Below are 11,808 nucleotides of genomic sequence, written 5' to 3'. Positions count from 1 at the left end.
GAAACTAAGGGAAGGTCAGAGATACTCTTGAATTGTTCCCTTTTTAGTTTTGTACAGAAGAGTGATATGTGCACTTGGTCCCCTAAGAAGTTAAACAAGATTGCTGTTAGGTTAGTACATTCATGAGTAGAACTTCTCTCCCATGATTAGTTGTTGGTAGGTTTTTTTTTTCTGAAATTAACGATACTCCTTCTGATTAATATTAATTGTCACTGATTTAATACAACTTTTTACTAAATCATTGATTATTAATATGGATCGGAGGGAGTATTAATATTCCTTGTATGATTGTTTTTCTTGTTGATTGGCCGTCTTCTGGACCACTACACGGTTCAATGAGGCTTTGAAGACTAGTCTAAAGCAGCAGACTAAACGTAATCGTCATGGTAGCAAAAATGTTATTTTTGTGATTAGGACGAGATAATTCATCATTTATTTCCATCGTGTCCATTTACTACCCTGATCTAACACAAGATTCATGTTACATACAATTTAGCAGCGCCAACGAGTACCCCAAATTTGTTTGGAAACTAGTTGAGTTGTATCCATCATAAGATGAAAGGACAAACTCGTGTGGGTGTTTGTGTCATTCCCTGGGTAATATGGAATCGCTGAAATGACTGTGTTTTTAAGAGATCATCTATTCACAATTACTTACATGTTATCTATCAGCCTACGACTTCCATCCATATGTGGTCATCACTGCATCATGTCAACGCACGGACTCTCATAGCCTCTGGGTATAGCCGGCTGCAAACAGTTGCGCAGGGTTTACTCAATTAGTTTGATTGGTAAGCTACTTGTAGATTACGTGGATGAGCTATGACTGTCTGGGGTGCGACCGGTAGTTGTCATGTTTTATTTTAATTTGTATTACTGGCTAATAATCGATCACTTCAACTTTATCTATGTTTAATAAAATGGTTGTGTGCATCATGTGATGCAGAGGCTGGGATCATTCCCTTTTCGAAATAGAAAGTCGGTCTAGTCAGTACCCATGGCTTTACACCTATTAACTATTTCCTATGTAATTATTCACTTCTTCTAAGATAGCAAAACTAGGCTATGTACACGAACTGCTTGTTGGAAACTGAACCATTCCTCTAGGAAGATTGATCTCGCTGGAATTTGAATCCTAAATTTGCCACACATTCTTATAGAACTGATCCCGATTCCTCTCATTCTTACGACAGCCCATGAACTGTCCTTGTTTCTAACTGATTCGTCGTGCTGACAACTCCATGGAAAACATCATGTCTAGCTGCTCCATGAGTGCTTGTTATATAGGGGCTCAAAAGTGGAACGGGCATGCCTACATTTATGACTTGATTATGTACAATTATTAGACGGCCCACCTACCACAGCAGTTCAGCTTTATCATCTCTATTAACTTTATCGGACACTAGTAATTGTGCAAGTGCCACACATGTCCAATTCAATAGTATATTGGGATCATTATGATGTCGCCTTCCACTCCAACAACTCTTCCCTTTGGCTACACAAATGCTGCCTAAGGTTTAGCCTTTTGAGATTGATCAAATGAAGACAATTCCTTACGCCTCGGCGCTGCTGGGAGCACTATGTATACTCAAGTATGTACGCGTCCTTACTTAGCAAATGTAACTGGAATGCTTGGCAGATATCAGTCTAATTCAGACTTAGATCACTGTAAAGCTGTCAAGAAAGTAAAGCGCTATCTATAAGGGACTAAAAATCACATGCTTACATATAGAAAGACTAACAACGCAGAAATTAAGGGTTAATCAGACGCTGATTTTGCAGGCTCTAAGGATAGTAAGAAAAATAGATCAGGTTATATCTTCACACTTGCAGGAGAATCAATTTAATGGAAAAGCTGCAAACAGACACTTACTGCATCTTCAAAGATGCAAGAAGAGTCTGTGGCATGTTCTGAGGCTACCGGGTAATCCGTATGCCTTAAGAACTTTGTCCATAGACTTAGAGTGGTAGACAACATAAATAAACCACTTACATTATTTTGCGATAATCAAGTTGCAGTTTTCCTTTCGAGTAACTTGACCTTAAGTATCTTGTTGTGAAAGATAGAGTCCAAGATCAAACAATTAATTCTGGCATATAAGTACTAAATTGATGATTGTTGATCCCCTGGCTAAAGGCTTGCCACCAAATCTCTTTCGAGAACATATTGCTTGCATCGGTCTAACGGAAAGCCTATAACTATTCGGGTAACTAAAATAATGAGATCTCAATATTTCAACTTGGAATAAGGAAGTTTGTTTCACATACTAAGTGCAAATAATGATTAATAAAGAAACAAACTATTAGGACCATAATTGGGGAGCATTACGCATGCCCATACAGACTGCCAACCATAAATAATCATCTCTTCCGATATGAAGTCTTACGCTATATATTTCGGGGTTCCAGTAATGATTATGCTATTGTTGTGAATACATTATCTTGGTGTGATGCCTTTGTCGAAGTATGCACTAATGATTTTAGCGATTCAATCAAGTGGAAGAATGTTAGAAATATTAAGTGATTAAATGGTTAATATGTTAATTACCATAAGTTAAAGTGGGTCCATGAGTTAATTATGGGATTAACACTAAATAACAGTAATTAACAATTTGCACCTATGATTGGGGGGCTAATTACGATGATGGTTAGGTCCCATGTCATATACAACGCTATATATAAACGAGGGCATCCCTGCACCTATTTGATCATGGTATCTCTTAGGGTAACAATGCCCTCCGATAATTACTCCAAATCCAATCAGGGCCGGGCTGGACGTTGACGTGAAGGCTTGGCCTTACTCCAGTGAGGTGCCGGAGTTGTGATCGACTATGCTGCTGCAATTCATCACCAACATCAGACTCTACTTCCTCCACCGAGATGGCCTCTTCAAACGGAGGTATAATCACTCTATTTTCCACTAATTTCCGCATCAAATCAAATAGTGTTCATGTGTAGTACATAAGATCTGATTACCAGTAGCATAATGTCAGCAATTAACTCTAACAAGAGATTGACTGTTCGGGGTGCAGGGTCGGCTGAGAGTGGGCACAGGCTGATAGCGTTGGAGAAAAGGAGGTAGATGGGGACCTGGTTAGAGGGATGGGGTGGTGAGACGGTGTCTCACAGTCTCAGTAGTACAGGACCCCCTCATTCAGGGGCGGAATTGGGCCTGGGGCAACTGGGGCTATAGCCCCGGGCGTGGCCCAACTAGTACATATACCTCTATTGGTATTTTTCTTCAGAATTTAGTGTTATAGTGGCCCAGCCCCAGGCCTGCTAACCCAGCCCCAAGCTTCAGCGATGGACGTGCACTTTCTAAGCCCACTAATCTCTCCGTCCACATGCGCGGTTGCCATCCTAAATGAAAAATATTAGCCCAGCGATACATTCAACTCGCCTAATCGAAGAAAATCTCGCCCGATCGGAAACAAACCCTGAATCACAGCTGCGTTGCTCCGCCCTCACCGCAGAGCAGCCCCTGCCGCACGCCGACGCCCTAACGATCTGCTTGACTACCTCTTGTTCTGCAATTCTCAGCTGCCCACTACCAAACCAGGTTATTATCCAACGGTTTCTCTGTTCCTTGTATAGTTCTTTTTAGTAAATCTGTTCCTAGTTTATACAATGCCTCAACAGATAGTTTCTACCATGTATCATCTGACTTATTTTCCCTAGTTCTTCTGTATCATAGTTTGGTGTTGTTATATTTTACAACTAAAGTCAATTATATTTTGATTAACTGTACAACTTCATACAATTTTATTTTGTTGTCAACAGGAAATTAGAATCCAAGACGAAGAGGACTCGGACATAGTACATAATGTCCTACTACACACTTGGTGATAATGGTATATTATGTTCTTATTTTCAATGAGATAAAATTAATCAAGTCTTCATTAATTTATTACCAGCTTGTGCAATGCTGGGCTTTGTTAAACTATTTACATGTATATGAATTTTCTCTTGTTTTAATCACAGATTTTATATTTCCTACAAAATGTAAATATGTAGTATATTTTTGACATGCATTGTTACATGTGGTACACTACTCTTGGTTGTTTATTTTTGTAGCCACTTAGTTTTAGCCCTAGGCTTTGGGAAATCCTGGTTCCGCCTCTACCCTCAGTAGTGGCGTCCAGATGTGCCTTGTAGCAGCGTTTGGCCGGAGCGACGCTACTACCGCGCCGCTGGTAGTATACAGCCAGCAGCGCTCGGGCCGAACGCTGCTAACCGGTAGCACTCCAGCAACGTTTACGGCCGAACACCACTAATAGCAACTCAACCTGTAGCATGCCTGGCAGGATGCACACCGCTGATTAGTTCTCAACATGGTAGTGTTCGCTTCACCTTGCACGCTAGTGGTCTAGAATGCCCGGAAAAAAAAATTATAAACATTTATTTTCTTTGGCAGTATGTTCTACCACTGAAAGTTGCTTGCATGGCACCATTCTGGGTAGCAAATCCAAAGGTAGCAATTATTTTTACTTAATCATGAACTAAACATATGAAATCCTGAACACAATTAACTAGCATCAGATAGTACCTAACAATTACGGAAAAATTACCAGCGGCGCAGCCGTCCGCATGTTGAAAGAGACTTCGTGTAAAGTAGGCGGAGGATAAGAGAGGAATGGAAGGCAACGTACAATAAAGAAGAGTCATATGGAGAATATTGGTTTTCTTTTCAGACTACGGTTGGAGCGTCGTGGTTAGTTTAGGTCAAAGGAAGGTCAGGCGGAGAAGATTGGTTTTCTTCCCACGTTACAATGGGAGCCTGGGAGATACTCTGGCGGCTGTCATTTAACATTTAATTGAGGATACACTAAATTAATGGCTAGATGATTCAATTTTTTTTGGATTTTCTAGCTTATTTATCTTTTTTGCCATACCATTAAGTACTTTATATAGAAATGATTAGGACTGTCTTGCTTCACTTATACCCTTTAAGAGAGTTGAATATTAATTGGTTGTTTGCATGAGTTATATAATAATAGGTATAAATCGGTATATACATAAACACTATTCTGATCACAACATGAACTTCCTGAGTAACGCGCCTGATCTTCCCCGAGTACTAGGTTGAACTTCAGCTAAAAAGTGTCTAAATGAGGCTTGCGATATACCGTTGGAAAGCTATGGACACCAATATCATGCTCCAAGTTAAAATTTTGGCAAAATGTAAGCGGTTTAAGTGCAGTTTTGAAAACCGTTTTTTCTTCGTACAAAAAATATGAATCGTATTTTCGATCGCATTTCTAAATCGTTTATCGAAATGAGGTAAATAATATAGCATTGGAAAGCTGCTGCAAAACTGCTCCTTCGACATTTTTAAAGTTTTCTCTAATTCCCTATGGATAAAGAGTAATTTTAAAAATAGTAAATTTTTGTAAACCGAACAGCCGAGTTCGTATTTTCAATGTAATTTCTAAACGGCTAATCCATTTGAGTCAAATGATATGGCATTGGAAATCTTGTGAAAATGCGCTACTTTTTCATGTGAAAACTTTTTTCTAATTTGGAACGGTTTAAAAGTAATTCAGAAAACGGTACAAGTTCCACCGAGTTCGTATTTTCGAGCTAACTTTTTAACCGTACGTCCGAAAGCAACAAGTGATACGGCGTTGGAAAGCTTGAGCAAATGCGAAACTTTTTTGTATATATTATTTCTCCTAATTGCTTGCAGTTTTAAGTCAAATTCGAAAATGAGTAAAAATGTATTTGTGGCCAAATAATATACCGTTGAAAATCTACGGAAAATGCGAAACTTTTTCATGTTGATGGTTTTCTCTGATTCCTAGCCGTTTTCAAGTAATTGCGAAAATGGCGAGATCATTAGTTCTGCCTTTATCGCGAAACTGATTCTTCGAAAATGCACTGCGTGAAGAACCTGAACTTCTCGACACGTGTACTTGAACTTCACTCTGTTTTTCACGTGCTTTTTTTCTCGTATATCTCTATACACTGCTCCTAGCTCTCCATCCACTCACCGGAATTGAGCAAGTGATATACCGATGGAAAGCTGTTGTAAACACGCAACTTTCCCGTGTTGATCATTTTTTTCATACTCGCAGCGATTTTAAAAGTTTTTCATCTAAAATTCATTCATCGTAGTAGTTGAACTTCATGCTATTTTCACGTTAAACTTATGTGATGTATTTTTGTTTGTACACGCGTCTGAACTTCCCTCTATACGAACCCGACCTTTGGGCTATCTTTGCAACTGTGGCTTCCTCCACGAATTATTCTGGTTAGTAGTGTTCTATATGATGTTAGTGTAATCTAGAAAGGTTTTTTAGCAACTAATTACTGGTTTTAAATAGAAATATCGCTCGCTGGCGGATTTTGCTCTCGGGTCGTGATGAAATTGCGTTTTTTGCAATTTTACTGCCGGATTTGTTCGACCTGAACTTCCCCTAGTGCTAGGTGGAACTTCCGTCAACATTGCCCAAATGGGGCTTTCGATATACCATTTGAAAGCTATGGACACCAGTATAATGACCCAACTTCAAATTTTGGCAAAATGTAAGTGGTTTAAGAGCAGTTTTGAAAACCGTTTTTTCTTCATACAAAAAACATGAATCGTATTTTTGATCGCATTTTTAAACCGTTTATCAGAATGAGGCAAATAATATGGCGTTGGAAAGCTGCTATAAAACCGCTCCTTCCACATGCTGAAAGTTTTTTCTAATTCCCTATAGTTAAAGAGTAATGTGGAAAATCGTAAAATTTCGCAAACCGAACAACCGAGTTTGTATTTTCGTTGCCATTTCTAAACGCTTAATCCAATTCAGACAAATGATATGGCATTGGAAAGCTTTTTTTTGCCTGAACTACTGTGGCAGTTCTGCCTGAACTTCACTCTGTTTTTCACGTGCTTTTTTTTGCTCGTAGCTCTTCATTCACTCACCGGAATTAAGCAAGTGATATACTGATGGAAAGCTGCTATAAACACGCAACTTTTATGTGTTGATCATTTTTTCATACTCGCGACGGTTTTAAAAGTTCTTCTTGTGAAATTCATTCAGTGTAGTAGTTGAACTTCCTGCTGTTTTCACGTTGGACATCTTTGACATATTTTTGTTTCTAATTTTCCCATCCATTTTCGTCAGTATTACACAAACGATATTCTTTTTGTACAAACCTCTCTCACAATTTTTTTTAACTTTCTCCGACCGAGGACTTGAACTTACACAAATGATATTCATGTCGTTTTGAACTAAATTAGAAAATGACAAGATCATGATTTCTGCCTTCATCGCGAATGGAAATGCACTACGTGAAGTAGTTGAACTTCTCGGGCATGTCTGTTTGAACTTCACTCTGTTTTTGACGTGCTATTTTTTCACATGCTGTTTTTTGCACTGCGTGAAGTAGTTGAACTTCTGGGGCATCTCTGTTTGAACTTCACTCTGTTTCACTTTATTTGTATTTTTCTTATATGAAATACAGACCATGTAGTACGTGAACTTCCGGTTGTTATCACTTTTGAACTTCTATCTGGTTTGAGAGAATTATTTTAAACAAAAAAACATATTTTTATCTATTTTGGACATCTAAGTACACAGTGAACCTCTCTCACAAGAATTTTTTGAACATTTCCTCGCTGAGCAATTGAACTTCTATCAACCATTCCTTTCATTTATGAGTTGTTTTTAAAAGTGCAAAACATGGCAATGTGTTTTTTATTTTCTCAACAGGTAAATCCTAGGTTTTAATAAACTCCGAATTCTCTGTTATTTCAATTTGAACATCACCATTTTATATTTTGAGTAAAGATTGCATTCGATTTTTCTACAGAAAAAATCTTAGTTTTGTAATAAACATTATACAAATTCTTCGTTATTTCAAACTGAACTTCTTGCTTTATTCGTTAGCAATGGTAAAAATTGAAGTTTTTGTGATAAATATTGAACTGCTCCATTTTCTGAAATTGAACTTCTTGGTTTATTATTTATTATCGAGGAAAATCTATTTTTTTTTCATATACATTGAACTATTGTATTTTTTAAAATTGAACTTCTTGGTTTCTTTCAATTTGGACTTCTTGGTGTCATTCATTTGTAACGGGGAAAAATGCTAATTTTGTAATAAACATCATAAAACTTCTTGGATATTTTTGAACTGAATTTCTTGGTTTCTTTCGTTCGTAACGGGAAAAATTATGAGAAAAATTTGTATTTCTTATAGACATCGAACTTCACCATTTTTTAAATTTGAACTTCTTAGTTTTATTTGTTAGTAATGGGAAAAATCCTTTTTTGAACTTTCCTGGGCAGGTCACTTGAACTTCGAGCAACTAAATTTTTCATCAAGACAATCGTCACAAATTCGTTACCGTTTGAGAGAAGTATTAAAAATGGCAAAAACAACATTGTTTTTACTTGTTTTTAACATGTAGTTGAAGGTTGGACGTCTCGCACTAGAGATCTCGAACTTCACCGGGAGGAGCACGTGAACTTCTTAGAACAAACCTTTAAAGCTTTTAGTTTTCTAAGCTTATATTTTTATCTGAAATGCATTTCATGTAGTAGTTGAACTTCCCGCTGTTTTCACCTTGAACTTCTGTCACGTATTTTTGTTCAACCTCTCTCACAAGAATTTTTGAACTTTCTCTGGTTGAGCACTTGAACTTCTAGCAACGAAACTTTTAGCCTTCGCTTTTTCATTCTTTTTTTCATAAAAATGCACAGCATGTAGTACATTAACTTCTGGCAGTTATCAACCTGATCTTCTCTCGGTAACGTGAAAATATTTGAGTTTTTTTATAAATTTTTAATCTAATTTTTTAATTTTTTTTATGAATTTTGAAGCACTCTATTTTTAATAGTTGAACTTCTTGTTATTTAATTTTTGAACTTCTTGTTTCCATTCCTTAATAATGAGGAAAATCTGAGTTTTCTATAATCATCGAACTTTTCCATCTTTTTAATATGGACTTCCTTGTTTTATTTCTTAATCTTTTTTTAAGAAATTTTGAAGCGCTCTATTATTAAAAGTTGAACTTCTTGTTTCCATTCTTTAATAATGAGGAAAATCTGAGTTTTCTATAATCATCGAACGTCTCCATCTTTTTAACATGGACTTCCTGGTTTTATTTCTTAATCTTTTTTTACAAAATTTTGAAGCACTCTATTATGAAAAGTTGAACTTCTTGTTTTCATTTTTTAATAACAAGGAAAATCTGAGTTTTCTATAATCACCAAACTTCTTCATATTTTTAATATGGACTTCCTGGTTTTATTTCTTAATCTTTTTTAAGTTGAACTTCGCCATTTTTATTCTTTAGTAACAAGGAAAATCTGAGTTTTTTTTAAATATCGAACTTCTCTATTTTTCTAATTTGGACTTCTTGGTTTATTCTTTCAATGACGGCAAAATCCTAGTTTTGTAATTATATTGAACAGTTTCGTTATTTAAATTTGAAATTTTAGAGTTTTTTTAGAAATGTTGATAATCCCGTTTTTGGATCTGTTGTATGTTGAAAAGACACTTTTTGAGAGGAAAAAAAATAGTGGTACATCTTGTGAACACATGAAACTATGAGGAATAATATTTTAACTTGACCCTAAACTTGACCTTCTCGAACACAACTTCTTGACATTCAGAAAATAAATAAATAAAATGGAAAAATACACAGTTCTAGTATAGATCAATTTCTTTCTATTTTTTATATGAAATCTCATTCGCATATGAGAAAGTAGTGCCTCGGCTTAGATTCATTTTTTAACAAATGATAAATTACGTCCGGTTTCTTTCTGTGGAATTTCGATAAATGAAAATCAAGTCGGATGCTCAAACATAGAGAAACAATCAAGAGTTTACTGTCACGCAGACCTTTATACAGAGCAAAACTTTCATCGGTGGATTTTGGACAAACCGATGCTCTTTTACCCCACTAGGTGTTCTCTAAAACCAAAATGATCTTGTCCTTTGAGCAGCGATCTTGCAATCTCCAACTCACAATCCTCCTTTTCGTATTCTTCCGTGTGTGCCCATATCCCAAGATCTACTAGCTCTAGCAACCTCGTTTGTGTAAAATAAAAGCACAAATGTGGTACAGTGAACTAGAAAAGCTCTCCGGTGGTACTACAAAAAAATCTCTTTGAACCTCGTTTCCCCATTATCTCCAAACTACATTCCGCTTAAAATCTTTTGTGTGATTTGCTTCTGCAAAATATGACTACCTGGTTCATCATGGTGGTGCCTGAAACACAAGGATCAATAGAAGCACCCAAGAGGAATTAGCACTCCACGATGTTGATTCATTTTGGAGAAGAAAACTCATGTTTTCCATTTTTTGAAGGACCTTTGAAATGAACCAACATATCACTACTTTTTTGCACCTCCAAGTATTTCTGAACTTCAGACAAGAAAATAACATAGAAAACAATACATAACTGAACATAGTATAGTAACAGGGAACAACATGTGAGCGAGATGGCGAGAAAATGTACCTTGGGGTGTCGATGTGCTAGGCAGCCACACGCCATAGCTGCCGGGCGGGGGAGGTGTATCTGTACGCTGCATGCAGTCTGGACAAGAGATGGTCAAGGGCAGCTTCCTTGTCCATTACTGAACCTGCAAGTCGATGGAGAAGTCCTCCAGGGAGCATTTGTTGATGTGAACAGGAAGCATTATTTCACCCAAAAGCTGTTGAAAAATCATAGTGCAAATTCATTTAGGTATGAATCAATAGAAGTCCAGAAGAAGCTGGGGCACAAGTCCAGAATATGAAGAACACTTGCCGTCGGAATATTTGGAGGAGCATGCACGACATTTATTTGGTGCAAGGGCCTGAACTCAAAGCTCTGCATCAGTGAGGAGCTGGGCCGAGAACCTTGAACGGTGCTGGCATGGCCGCAGAGTCAGGGTAGCTCTGATTTTCATTTGTGGCCAAGGAGGATTGCGTGCGGGGGCGGCCGTGGTTGGCGTGGCAACGCACAAGGGAGGAGATGCAGGGAGGTGTTGGAGACTAACCAAAGTGACGCACCAGCGACAAGACTAGAACTCTGACCAGTGAACTTCGCGCGACGGCATAGTCGACCTGCAGTAGCACGGGGGGTGACCAGGATGGGATCTGCTCCCCGGTCGGGAGATGCTACGGTGGGGATCCGAGGCAGCGCCGACACAGGTGGTCGCCGGCCGATGGTTGGCCGTCAGAACAGAAAAAGTTATGACGACCATGTCTAGCTCACCGTAGGAAGGGGAAAGGAAAGGGTAGGTCGTCGGTGACCTCCGGCAAGCACAAGATGCTCCCTGAGCACGAGATCTCGACCAACGTAATGGACGGCAGCCTCGAGCAGGGAAGATTGACGGCGGCCTCAAGCATGGCGACCACATCCGCCTGGTGGAACGAGGGTGGAGGCGGGGTCCGACGCGTGGTGGAGGCAGCCGGCGTCGGGGTCGGACCTAGGGACGGATCCGTGGCCAGCGGCGTCCAGTTGGCCAGATCCGTGGATGGGCAATGGCTCCAGTCGACGTATCCGATCATCAGGGAGAGGAGAGGAACTGGCGGCGGCGCGCTGGGAGCATCGGGGTGAGGCATGGTCCTGGCGGAAGTAGATGAGAAGAGGGTCGGGGAGCGGCGGCGGGGGTCCGGGAGGCCGCGCGGCGGCGGGGATTCCAGGAGGCCGCGCGAGCCCCGGCGGGTCACGCGGCGGCGGGGTGGTCCGTATGGCGATGGGATCAGGGGATCTGGGGAACGTGGCCCAGTGGATCGAGCAGTTCGGGTCGGGGTGTTTTTTTTGTCGTTGCGTTCAGGGAATCCGGGAACGTCTTCGCGGCTCCTTGTAAGGGAGTTGTGAT

At 39.3% G+C, this 11,808-nt stretch overlaps 1 pseudogene; it reads right to left on the bottom strand.

The window, feature by feature from the left end:
• LOC123067928 (disease resistance protein RGA2-like) overlaps positions 1-4,589 on the bottom strand; it is a 31,122-nt pseudogene extending 26,533 nt beyond the window's left edge.
• Between the last annotated feature and the right edge of the window lie 7,219 nt (positions 4,590-11,808).

This window comes from Triticum aestivum, chromosome 3B (assembly GCF_018294505.1).
Source record: "Triticum aestivum cultivar Chinese Spring chromosome 3B, IWGSC CS RefSeq v2.1, whole genome shotgun sequence".
Taxonomy (NCBI): Eukaryota; Viridiplantae; Streptophyta; class Magnoliopsida; order Poales; family Poaceae; genus Triticum; species Triticum aestivum.
This window is presented reverse-complemented; position numbering and strand designations above follow the sequence as displayed.